The 10934-nt window shown below is 39.1% G+C and overlaps 1 protein-coding gene across 20 annotated transcripts in view; it reads left to right on the forward strand.

Moving 5' to 3' along the window:
- The window catches only part of LOC122549449 (uncharacterized), a 47664-nt gene extending 40449 nt beyond the window's left edge, over positions 1-7215 (forward strand). For 11 of the 20 annotated variants that reach the window (XR_015756884.1, XR_015756881.1, XR_015756888.1 and 8 more), the window contains 2 exons: positions 1961-2327; positions 6982-7215. The gene's annotated coding sequence lies outside the window, so the exon portion shown is untranslated. Of the gene's footprint in view, positions 1-1235; positions 1354-1960; positions 2328-6981 lie in introns of all 20 variants that reach the window. The other 9 variants (XM_087985923.1, XM_087985924.1, XM_087985927.1 and 6 more) reach the window with 2 other exon arrangements.
- Positions 7216-10934: the final 3719 nt, after the last annotated feature.

The following is a 10934-nucleotide window of genomic DNA, read 5'->3' on the forward strand; positions in this document are numbered from 1 at the left end:
CCCAACCTACACATCCATGAATGCTATGGGCAATTTAGCATGGCCAATTCACCTGACCTGTACATCTTTTGGATTGCGGGAAGAAACCAGAGCACCCAGAGGAAACCCACGCAGACACGGGGAGAATGTACAAGCTCCACACAGACAGTTGCCTGAGACAGGAATTGAACCCGGGTCCCTAGTGCTGTGAGGCAGCCACCACGCCACCCATGGTGTTATTGGCTGGGCCATTATCTACTGGCCTGTTCCTTGTTGCCTTTGAGAAGTTGGGGGTGAGCTGCCTTCTTGAACCGCTGCAGTCCATGTGCTGTGGGTTGAACCACAGTGCCCTTAAGGAGGGAATTCCAGGATTTTGACTCAGCAACAGTAAAGGAATGGAGATAAATTTTCAAGTCAGGATGATGAGTGGCTTGGTGTGGAACTTGTAGGGGATGGTTTTCCCACCAACTTCTAGTACCTGTGTTTCTGATAGCTATGCAATATGTTCCAGGTCTGTAACAGAATTTTGTAATTTTGGAACAGTGTATTCATCGCAAGGTCCAGTAACAGAGAATAGCATTGCAACATTTGCAGTGAAGATCTTTGTCCAAGTAAGAAATAAGAATTTCTCCAGTACAGAAAATCTATTACATCAAACATACATATTTGCTTATTTGCAGACTTCCACATCCAGGTACTTGCCTTCACAACTTCTTTTTTCCCCTTTCTGTCCATAAATGTATTTTGTTGCTTTTGAATCCATTCTACGTCATTGTTTAATTGTAGTTGTTACAATAACGCAAGAATGTTCCAACTTTGGAACTAATGCACAAAACTGCAGATTGACACGTAACTTCAGGCGTTGAACTATGAGGAGGTTTGAAGCACTTCTGTATGCTTACTTTGAAGAAGAGAAAACTAAGGAAAAATTGTTCTTAAGTATTCCATATCCTTAACTGAAATGATAATTTGAACACTGATACAATGTTGAACATTTTCAGACACTTCGAATCAAGGGGTAGAGACTCAATATTTAGGGGTTAGGAAGTGTTGAGAGAAAATGCATTGACTGTTGTTACAACTGTGTAATTACAATATTACATAATTTGTAGAAAATGTTAATCTGCCTTTAAAATTGGCACAGAATCCTCCAGAATGGCTTTCAGATGTCACATGACCACTCTTATAGATTGAGCTGGTTTGAGACTAAACTGTTCTTATTGGAGGGAATCACAAGAGATTTTTTGAAATTCAAGGACCATTTGACGGGGTAAACAGAAGTGCTCTGACAGTGGTTCTCCAGAATGTGTGAATAATTCATCCTAGTTCATGGAGCTTGACAATGAGAACCATCCAATCTACCTGCTGAGAAAGGTAAAAGTTAATTACCTTGGTTGAAAGATGTTGCTTGGTTCTGTTACACAATATGGGGGCATGTTTCCACAGTTTAGGAAGATCAGTCACATATAGTTTTGATTTGAATAATACAGGCTGTGAATCACAATATTGATCAAAACACCAAGAAGAACTTTGGGTGGCACGATGGCTCAGTGGTTAGCACTGCTGCTTCATAGCACTGGGGACCAGGTTTGATTCAAGCTCTGGGCAACCCTCCATGTGGAGTTTGCACATTCTCCCTGTGTCTGTGTGGGTTTCCTCCGGGTGCTCTGGTTTCCTCCCACAATCCAAAGATATGCAGCTTAGGTGAATTGGTGATGCTAACTCGCCCACAGTGTTCAGGGATGTGTAGTTTAGGTGCATTAGTCAGGATTAAGTATAGGGTAGGGGAATGGGTCTGGGTGGGTTACTCTGCAGAGGTTCAGTGTGGACGTATTGGGCCGAAAGGCTTGTTTCCACACTGTAGGGATTCTGAGAAAAAGAGGATTCTCAACAGGGAGATGGAAGGCGGCAAACAGCTAAAGGATTCTGTTTCTGAAGAAAAGTCACTGACCTGAGACATTAACTTTGCTTCTCCCTACAGATGCTGTCAGATCTGCTGGGCTTCACTCGCAGTTTCAGTTTTTGTTTCAGAACTCTAGCATCTGCAGTTCTTTGTTTTGTTTTAAGCTCAGCTGAACCAGACTACCAAGGACCATATCCTGCAGGCAGTAGAATCATAGAGTCACAGAGGTATACAGCATGGAAACAGACTCTTCGGTCCAACCCGTCCACTCCCTATCAGAACCTTCTTGCTAAGTCCATCTGTCGGGGAAACATCTGTTTGGACAACTTCAGAAATTCCTCACAGCTGCTGAATTCTCACTTCATATTTTTAATGCCTTCACCTCAGAAAAAAACAAGTAACAGTCCTACAACTATAACCTGTGAATTAAATTTCATCATCGTAGGTACCTTTGACCAATTATCCACCTTTGAATGCATATTTTAGTTAATAACTGGGTCACTTTTCAACTGATTCACTTTTAGCAGTAGTTGTCTAATGAATTAACCTTTGACTTTGTTAAAAACTAAAGCTTTGCTGATGGTTATTTTCAAATTGGAACACTTAAAAAACTAAAAGGGAGCTAATCAAGCCACATGAATGTTTGGTTAACACACCATTCTGCAGGTATGCCTGATGTGGTCTGAACATTGTTTAAACATCATTGCTTTATACTGAGAATGCAAAATGATGTTAGTGGTGGAAGCTTGTTTTTAATACTTTCAGGAGGATTTAAAAGATATTTGGCAACTGGGAGCTTAACTTTTCATACTGGCCACCTGTATTCTGTACCTTTCCATCTTCCTATGTTTTGTTAACTTTTTGATGACAATATTTGTCTGCCTTCACTTCTTAGTCCTGGTGCCATGGTAACTGATCTCTTTGCATTTGTACATAATTTTCTTCTTCTAATTCCATTGCTAGTCATAAAAATGGAGAGGTGGAGAACTTCCAATTGTAGCTCTCCTGCTGCTGACCATTGGTTTCAGTTCCACTTCCAGTTTTAGAATACGTTGGCTATTAAAAAGAGCAATTGTAAGTCAATGTGTATCAGGGATCATCCCAGCCTGGATAATTGGGGAGGGCTAGTGGCAGGGCGAACACCCGGCTGAAAGCCATCTACCAAACCCAGGATTAGTGGTTGCTGTGAAGGGTGATGCACAAGCATTGTAACAACTTTATATAATATGGAAAAAAACTGAAAGAGAAACTAAGAGACGTGTAGCCATGGAAACAGTGATGACTTCAGATTCGTCTCTTTGTTAAAAAATTCAAATGAATTCCCTCAACATTTTCTCACATTACATACTTTCAATTCCCACAGATGGTATGACTCATCACATTGCTCATTTCTCTTCTTACAATATGAGGCTCTACAGAAGCAAAGGAAAACTGTAGTGTATTACAATGCCATTAAATCTTTATTGATTATTCAAATTTTGACATCTAGCTATGGGCCTGTTAAGTGCAAGACAAAAAAATGCTGCCAATGTGTCTCTCTTTCCAGCAACATTCAAGCATTATACCAATGAATTAATTACTTTAAACCTTATTGACTTATAACATGTAAGAACGACTAAAATACAACTTTCTATAATATAGCAATCACTGCCCAGAAGTGAACGTTAGCTTAATATAGCTCTCTCAATTCTCATAATGTTGAGCATTACATTTCAGTGACTTGAGCTGAAAATGTAATATTGGAGATACTTGAAACAAGATATCATGACAGGTATCCCTCTGGTAAACATTAAAAATCATCTGATGACATTTAAAAAGCAGGGCTTTCCCCTGTTCAATATTTATATTTCTGTCAACATTACTAAAGTAGGTTATCTGGTCATTATCACATTGGGTTTGAGGGAACTTGCTTTGTGCAAACTGCGTGCCATGTTTCAGACATTACAATAGCAATTGTGCTTCATAAACTGTTTCATTGGGTGTAGAGTGTTTTGGGGGTGCTTTGAGTTTATCGAAGTTGCCGATTAAATGCAATATTTCATTTTTTACTTTTCAAGTACATCTTGAAAGGCAAACATATATGAGGAAACAAAAATGAGGAAAACATTTTGACTAAACATATTTGGGAGTCATAGTCATCGATTTTCACTTAAAATAGTTTTCTTTAGAATGTCTTTCAACTATTCAATTATTTGAGAGGATTTTACTAATACAAAAGTGCCTATAGCTGTTTATGGGCAAGGAGAAACGTAAATTACCATTATGATTTTCCAGGCTTAATCAGGAATAATGCAAATATATTACATCTCAAAACTGTTCCAGTAAATTACCATCTAAATGGAATATTACAAACTTTACTTAAGATTTCTGCTTTTTTTAACTGAAATGTTATTTACATATATTTCCATGTAAATGACTTTTTAACTGTCAGCCGTAGGTTTCTATAATGTTATCATTAATGAAGTGATGCTTATTATGGAAGTTGTTGCAATTTTGCAACATGAGCTTTTATTCATTGTTATATTGGTCAGAACTTTGTATTTTTTTATTAGTTGTTCATGGGATATGGGTATCATTGGCTGGACCAGCATTTATAGCCCATCCCTTACTACCCTTGAACTGAATGGCCAATTCAGAGGGCAGTTAAGAATCAATAACAATTGTATTGGTCGAGAATCAGGTAATTGCAGATTTTCTTCCCTAAAATATGAGTGAATCAGACTGGAGCTTACAAAATCAGCGATGGTCACAATTGGACAGGCTTTTTTCCACTAATTTCAATCTCTATTGAATCCATATTTCACCATCTGCCATTGTAAGTTTCAAATCCATGTCACAAGAACATTAGAGACTCTGTGACATCACCACAATTATCGTGATATTACCATAATTTCACTGCCTTGCCTTAATTGACGAGTTTCTAGGTATACAGTTAAATCAGAGATCTTTTGCTTTTTTCCAAATCATGAAAAAAGTCAGTCGGAGTAGTTGAGCTAACTAGACCAAAAGATTACCAAGTTTAATGTCCACTCTGTATCGAATTAGCTGACCTCAGACGGGAGAGGGGTGTCAGTGAAACATTTTACCTCAATGGCTTGTAGATTAGATGCAACCTTGGACGATATTCCTGCTCTGATTGCTATTCAGCAATTCCCACAGAAACTTCCATATGTAAATGTCAGAAATTAACATAATCATGCCAAGTTTTGTCTATGGTGGGTCAATCTGTTGAAGATCACAGATAACTGATGAATCCCTGGTTAAAGCACCAAAGGATGATCAGAGTCCACGGTCTTTTGCAATAGTAATGTTTGGAATGGAAAACATGGTAGTTTTGCAATTGCTAGTTGGTTGACATCCTTGTCTGGTCAGGCCATCACTCATGCATGAGCTTTATGTACACATACGCTGACATATTGAAAATATGAACATCTTCAGGATTGTAAAACTTAGCAACAATTTGGGCTTTCATTATATTATAAAAAAAAGGATTATATTTATAAATAAAATAACTGATATGTGTTCATTATAAATGTGCAACCTTTATGAAAGGTCTTTATGTTCTTTATGGAAAACTCAGATTTGTTTTATAAAACAAAGAAAAGTAAATCTTTATAAAATTATATGTTCAATGGCAATGCCAACCTTTAATCTTATTATTAATATTAAGTGAAATTTATGCTTTTTATAAGCAATTAATACCGTTCTTTCATCAATTTCATCAATTGGGGTGGCATGGTGCTTCACAATGTCAGTGATCCACTTTCGATCCCTGCCTTGGGCAACTGTCTGTGTGGAGTTTGCACATTCTCCCCGTGTCTGTGTGGGTTTCCTCCCACAGTCCAAAGATGTTGCAGGTCAGGTGAATTGCCCATAGTGTTAGGTACATTAGTCAGGGGAAATGTAGAGTGATACGTTAGGGGAAATGGGTCTGGGTGGGTTACTCTTTGGAGGGTCGGTGTGACTTGTTGGGCCAAATGGTCTGTCCCCACACTGTAGGGTTTCTAATCAATTTTGTAACACCTTTTATAAGGAAAAATGAATGACAGATCAACAAATTGATAATTAACAAAATGATTCTTCTAATGGGCAAATATCACTACTAGAAATAGTTTCTCCATATGTTTAGAATTCTTAACATTTTCTAATTTAAAGTTAAGAGCATTCATTTCCGTGGGTTCCTTTGGTCAACCTAAGAAAAGTACTTGGGCAGGGCAATAGACAGTGCATGTGTGCATATATTATTAGTTATTCCTCAACTTGAGCAGTCTAGTGCAGTTCTGGACACCTCTTTACAGAAGGATAGAATTGTACCAGAAAGGGTATTCACATGGAGATCCATGAGGATGCTGCCAGAAATTTAACTATGAGGAAAGTTTGAATAAGTTCTCCTTGGAACAAAGGAAACTCAGGGGAGATTTGTTTGAGATGTACAAAATTTTGTGGGGTTTGGATAACGTGGATGGAAAGGACCAATTTATAGAATCTATTTAAACAATGGGATAAATAGACACCCAGTTGAGTCCTCAAAAGGTTGACTCTCCTGCTCCTCGGATGCTGCCTGACCTGCTGTGCTTTTCCAGCACCACACTTTTCAACCCAGTTGATACTGATGTGATTAGATATAGCCAGCTTGGATTTGCAAATGGGAAATTGCATTTGACAAAATTTCACGAGAGCATTAATAAAGAAATGGTCACCGAAGAAAGATTATATTTTCTATCAAGTGTGAACAGGGTCTGTCACATGCAGCAGTAAACCCAAGACTTTATAGCTGAAATTGATGGAAGAACAATTTTAATTGCTTATAAAAAGCATAAATTTCACTTTACATTAATAATAAGATTAAAGTTAGGCATTGCCATTAAACATATAATTTCATAATGATTTATAAAACAAATTTGAGCTTTCCATAAAGACCATTCATAAGGGCTGCACATTGATATGAAACACGATTTGTAGAATAACCGTACACAGTGGTACTTGGTTTGAGGCTTTAAGAGAGAAAAAAATATTTATTTTTAGTGTTAGTATTTTCACCTCGAAGTCAGTATGTTGTAAGTTCATGCTCCATCTCTTACTTCCACATATGGTCTCAGCTGACACGCCAGTGCCATTCTAAGGAAAAGCTGCATTGCTGGAAGCATCATTTTTCAGACAAGACGTTAAGAAGTAAAGGCATCATATTCCATTCACATGGATATGAGAGACACAATTTGAATCACAGCAGTGAAAACTAGGAATACAAGAACAGAGGGAGGTCATCTAGCCCTTTGAACCTGTTTGTCTGTTATCAATGTTAAAATATGAATTAAAATATAACTAGAAACAGGTTAATGGCTAATCATTTCATTGTTGCTTATCAGATTTTGTTATTTGGAATACAACTTCAGCAACCTGCACTTCACAGTGATTTATTTCACAAAAGGTATTTTTGCCATTTCTAAGTTTTAGTTTATTTTATGTGTCTGCAATATTACATGTATTAATAGTGAGAATATTAAATCCAATAAGTGACATCGTCTAGATATTTTCTAATCAACATTTTCAGAGATGTTATTACATAACTCTGGAGGTAAAATGGTAAAGTCACCATAGAACATAGAACAATACAGCGCAGAACAGGCCCTTCAGCCCTCGACGTTGCACTGACCTGTGAACTATTCTCAGCTGGTCCCCCCTACTCTATCCCATCATCATCCATGTGCTTATCCAAGGATTGTTTAAATCTCCCTAATGTGGCTGAGTTGAGTACATTAGCAGGTAGGGCATTCCACGCCCTTACCACCCTCTGTGTAAAGAACCTGCCTCTGACGTCTGTCTTAGATCTATCACCCCTCAATTTGTAGTTATGCCCCCTCGTACAAGCTGACATCATCATCCGAGGAAAAAGACTTTCATTGTCTACCCTATCTAATCCTCTGAACATCTTGTATGTCTCTATCAAGTCCCTCTTAGCCTTCTTCTTTCCAATGAGAACAGACCCAAGTCTCTCAGCCTTTCCTCATAAGATCTTCCCTCCAGACCAGGCAACATCCTGGTAAATCTCCTCTGCACCTTTTCCAATGCTTCCACATCCTTCCCGAAGTATGGCGACTAGAACTGTATACAATATTCCAAGTGTGGCCGCACTAGCATTTTGCATAGTTGCAGCATGATATTGCGGCTTCGGAACTCAATCCCTCTTACAAATGAAACTTAACACACCATATGCCTTGTTAACAGATTCTTAATAGTCCTGCATTCTTGTTAAAGTGTCATGCCTCAGGTGAGGGGAGAGGTTGAGAGTGAGAGTCCTTTATGGTAACCTCAGCTGGTGCAGATATTGAACCCACACTGTTGGCATCACTCAGTATTGTAAACTAGCTGGCCAGTCAACTGAACTAAACAAAACTCCCACTGCTCGGAGGTAGCAACACCACCACCGCATCACAGGAGCCCTTTGGTGATAGCTTCTAATCGAATGAGCATCATGCTTATGGATAATTTGAAACACTTAGAAAAGCAAAGATTTACATATGCACAAGTGCCAATATGGCTAATTCTTTCAATTTCATATACATTGCATATAGTCAATGTCATCCATTATTGCCTTTATACCTGAAGAAACCTGGCTGTCTAACATCAAGAGAACAAAAATAAATTTGTGTGGAGGAGTCATTTGTCTGGTAAGATTGCACCAAGTTCTACTGAGAATGGTATCTGGGTCAGTTTTATCATAGCATTTACCTACTGGAAAAAAGGACAATTCAGATTATTGGAAATTAAACTAATTTAAGTCTGGCAATTCTTCTTTCTTAGACCTGGTTAATTGGATAACATCATTGAAATAATTTTTGTGGTCAACTTGAGTATGATTGGTCAGGTCACATGAATTGGGATTCTTTGTAAAGTTTAACATATTTAACGTTCTGCTAAATGACAAAGCTTTTGAATATGATGAAAAGATGAAAGAAAAGTTTTAAACATTATTTGAGTCATTGAGTCATTGAGGTCTACAGCAAGAAAGAAGCCATTCAGCCCATCGTATCAGTGCCATTCAAAAATAACCACCTAACTACAGAGGAACCTCAATTATCCAAATACCAATTATCCAAAAATCGGATTATCCGAAGGGGATCTCGAGGTCCGGATAGAAACATTACATCAAAGACGTGCTTCCAATTGTGATTGTGTCTTTTGTTTACAGTGATTAAACAGGCACCATCTCAAAATGACTGACCTGCCGCCCTCTCTCTCTCTCTACCCACACTTACCCTGGAGTTCCACATGGGGGTGTATCCTAAACCCCGCCTTCCCCAGATAATGTCTCCAACATTGCCCTGTACAGGGCAAAAGTGGAACCTGTCAAAAAGTTGCAATATGTGGCTGTGTGCGTGTGTGTGTACCCCACAAAGGCAGCTACAGCAGCAGTCTTATTGTTGGTGTACAGTCGGGTTGCCCTGGAGATGGAGTGGGGGCGGTGTTGGACGGGGGTGGGGGGCAGAGTTGGATGGGGTTGGGAGCAGAGTTGGACGGGGTTGGCCGCGGCCGGGGAGGGGCGGTGTTGGGGAGGTTGGGGGTCAGCGATGGATGGGGGTGGGGGTGGGGGGGTCAGGGCTCGCATGCTGTGTGCTGCTGTCTCATGTCCTGAACAGGGAGCAGACTTTAAAAACTCTGAGCCCCAGAGGAACAGCATTTAATTGATTAACCGAATAATCAATTATCCGAACGAAATAGTGCCCGCCCATCAGGTTCGGATAATTGAGGTTCCCCTGTAATCCCATTTTCCATCACTTGGCCCATAGCCGCGTATATCCTGGCAATTGCAAGGCCACATCTCAATACTTTTTCAATGTGATGAGGGTTTCAGCTTCTCCCACCCTTACAGGCAGAGAGTTCCAGATTCCCACACCCTCTGAGTGAAAAACGATTTCCTCACATCTCCTCTAAACCTCTTGCCCCTTACTTTGCATCTATGCCCCCCTCCCCCGTCATTGATCTCTCCATCATGGGGAAAAGTTTGCCCTGTCTATTCCACTCATAATTTCCTACATCTCAATCATGTGCCATTGTAATCTCCTCTGCTCTGGGGAAAACAACCCCAATGTGTCTAATGTATCTTAATGACTGAGACTCTCCAGCCTAGGCAACATCCTGATAAATCTCCTCCACATCTATCCCTTCAATGGTGTCATTCCTGAAATGCACACAATACTCTAGTTTTAGCTTAACCAATGTTTTATACAACTCCAGCATCACTTCCCTGCTCTATCTCTCAAACAATAAAGGCTAGTTGAAGCTATCAAGTTTAATAAAGATCAAGTTGTTTTAAACCAACAACAACAACTTTTATCTACATAGCATCTTCAATGTAATAAAAGGTATCAAGGCTCAAACATTTGAAACCTCACCATATAAAGATATGGTAAAGCAGCTGAGGCAGGTTTTAAAGACTGCCTTAAAGGAGGAAAGTAAGGAGGAAAGGAGATGTCCAGAGATGCATTCCTATAACTTAGGACCTTGGCAGTTAATGGCGCAACTGCCAGCAATGAAGTGATGCATGTCAGGAATATTCAGGAGGGAAGAATTGAGGGGGTTTATCTGTATTTCAGAGTTTATATATGTTATAGGTCGAGAATAAATTACAGTCAGAAAAGGGGCAAGGTCGTTGAGAGATTTGTAAACAAGAATGAGCTTTTTTCAAATTGATCTATTGATCTAAAGGAAGCCAATGTTAATCTGTGAGCATAGAGGAGCTGGGTGACTGGGACCTGCAGAATGTTATTGACCACAGAAGTTTCCAGTATACAGACAGTGTAAGGTGGGAGAGTAATCAAGGATGTGTTGGAATAGTCAAGTCCAGAAGATATAAAGACATGAATCAAAATAGAAGCAAGTTTGATAAAATAACCTAAAATTCTTAAGTGCAGAGAAAAAAATACAGCAGAAAGCTGAGAAAATAACGTACATGAAGCTCATCAACGTTATGTAGAGAAAAGGACAGTCAAAAGTAGATAATAATTTGGGTAAGAGTTCATAGTTCTGCATCATTAGAAGTAACTGAAAGAAG

Source organism: Chiloscyllium plagiosum, unplaced genomic scaffold (assembly GCF_037043375.1).
Source record: "Chiloscyllium plagiosum isolate Xiang-an unplaced genomic scaffold, Cpla_swu_hap1 HiC_scaffold_4, whole genome shotgun sequence".
Taxonomy (NCBI): Eukaryota; Metazoa; Chordata; class Chondrichthyes; order Orectolobiformes; family Hemiscylliidae; genus Chiloscyllium; species Chiloscyllium plagiosum.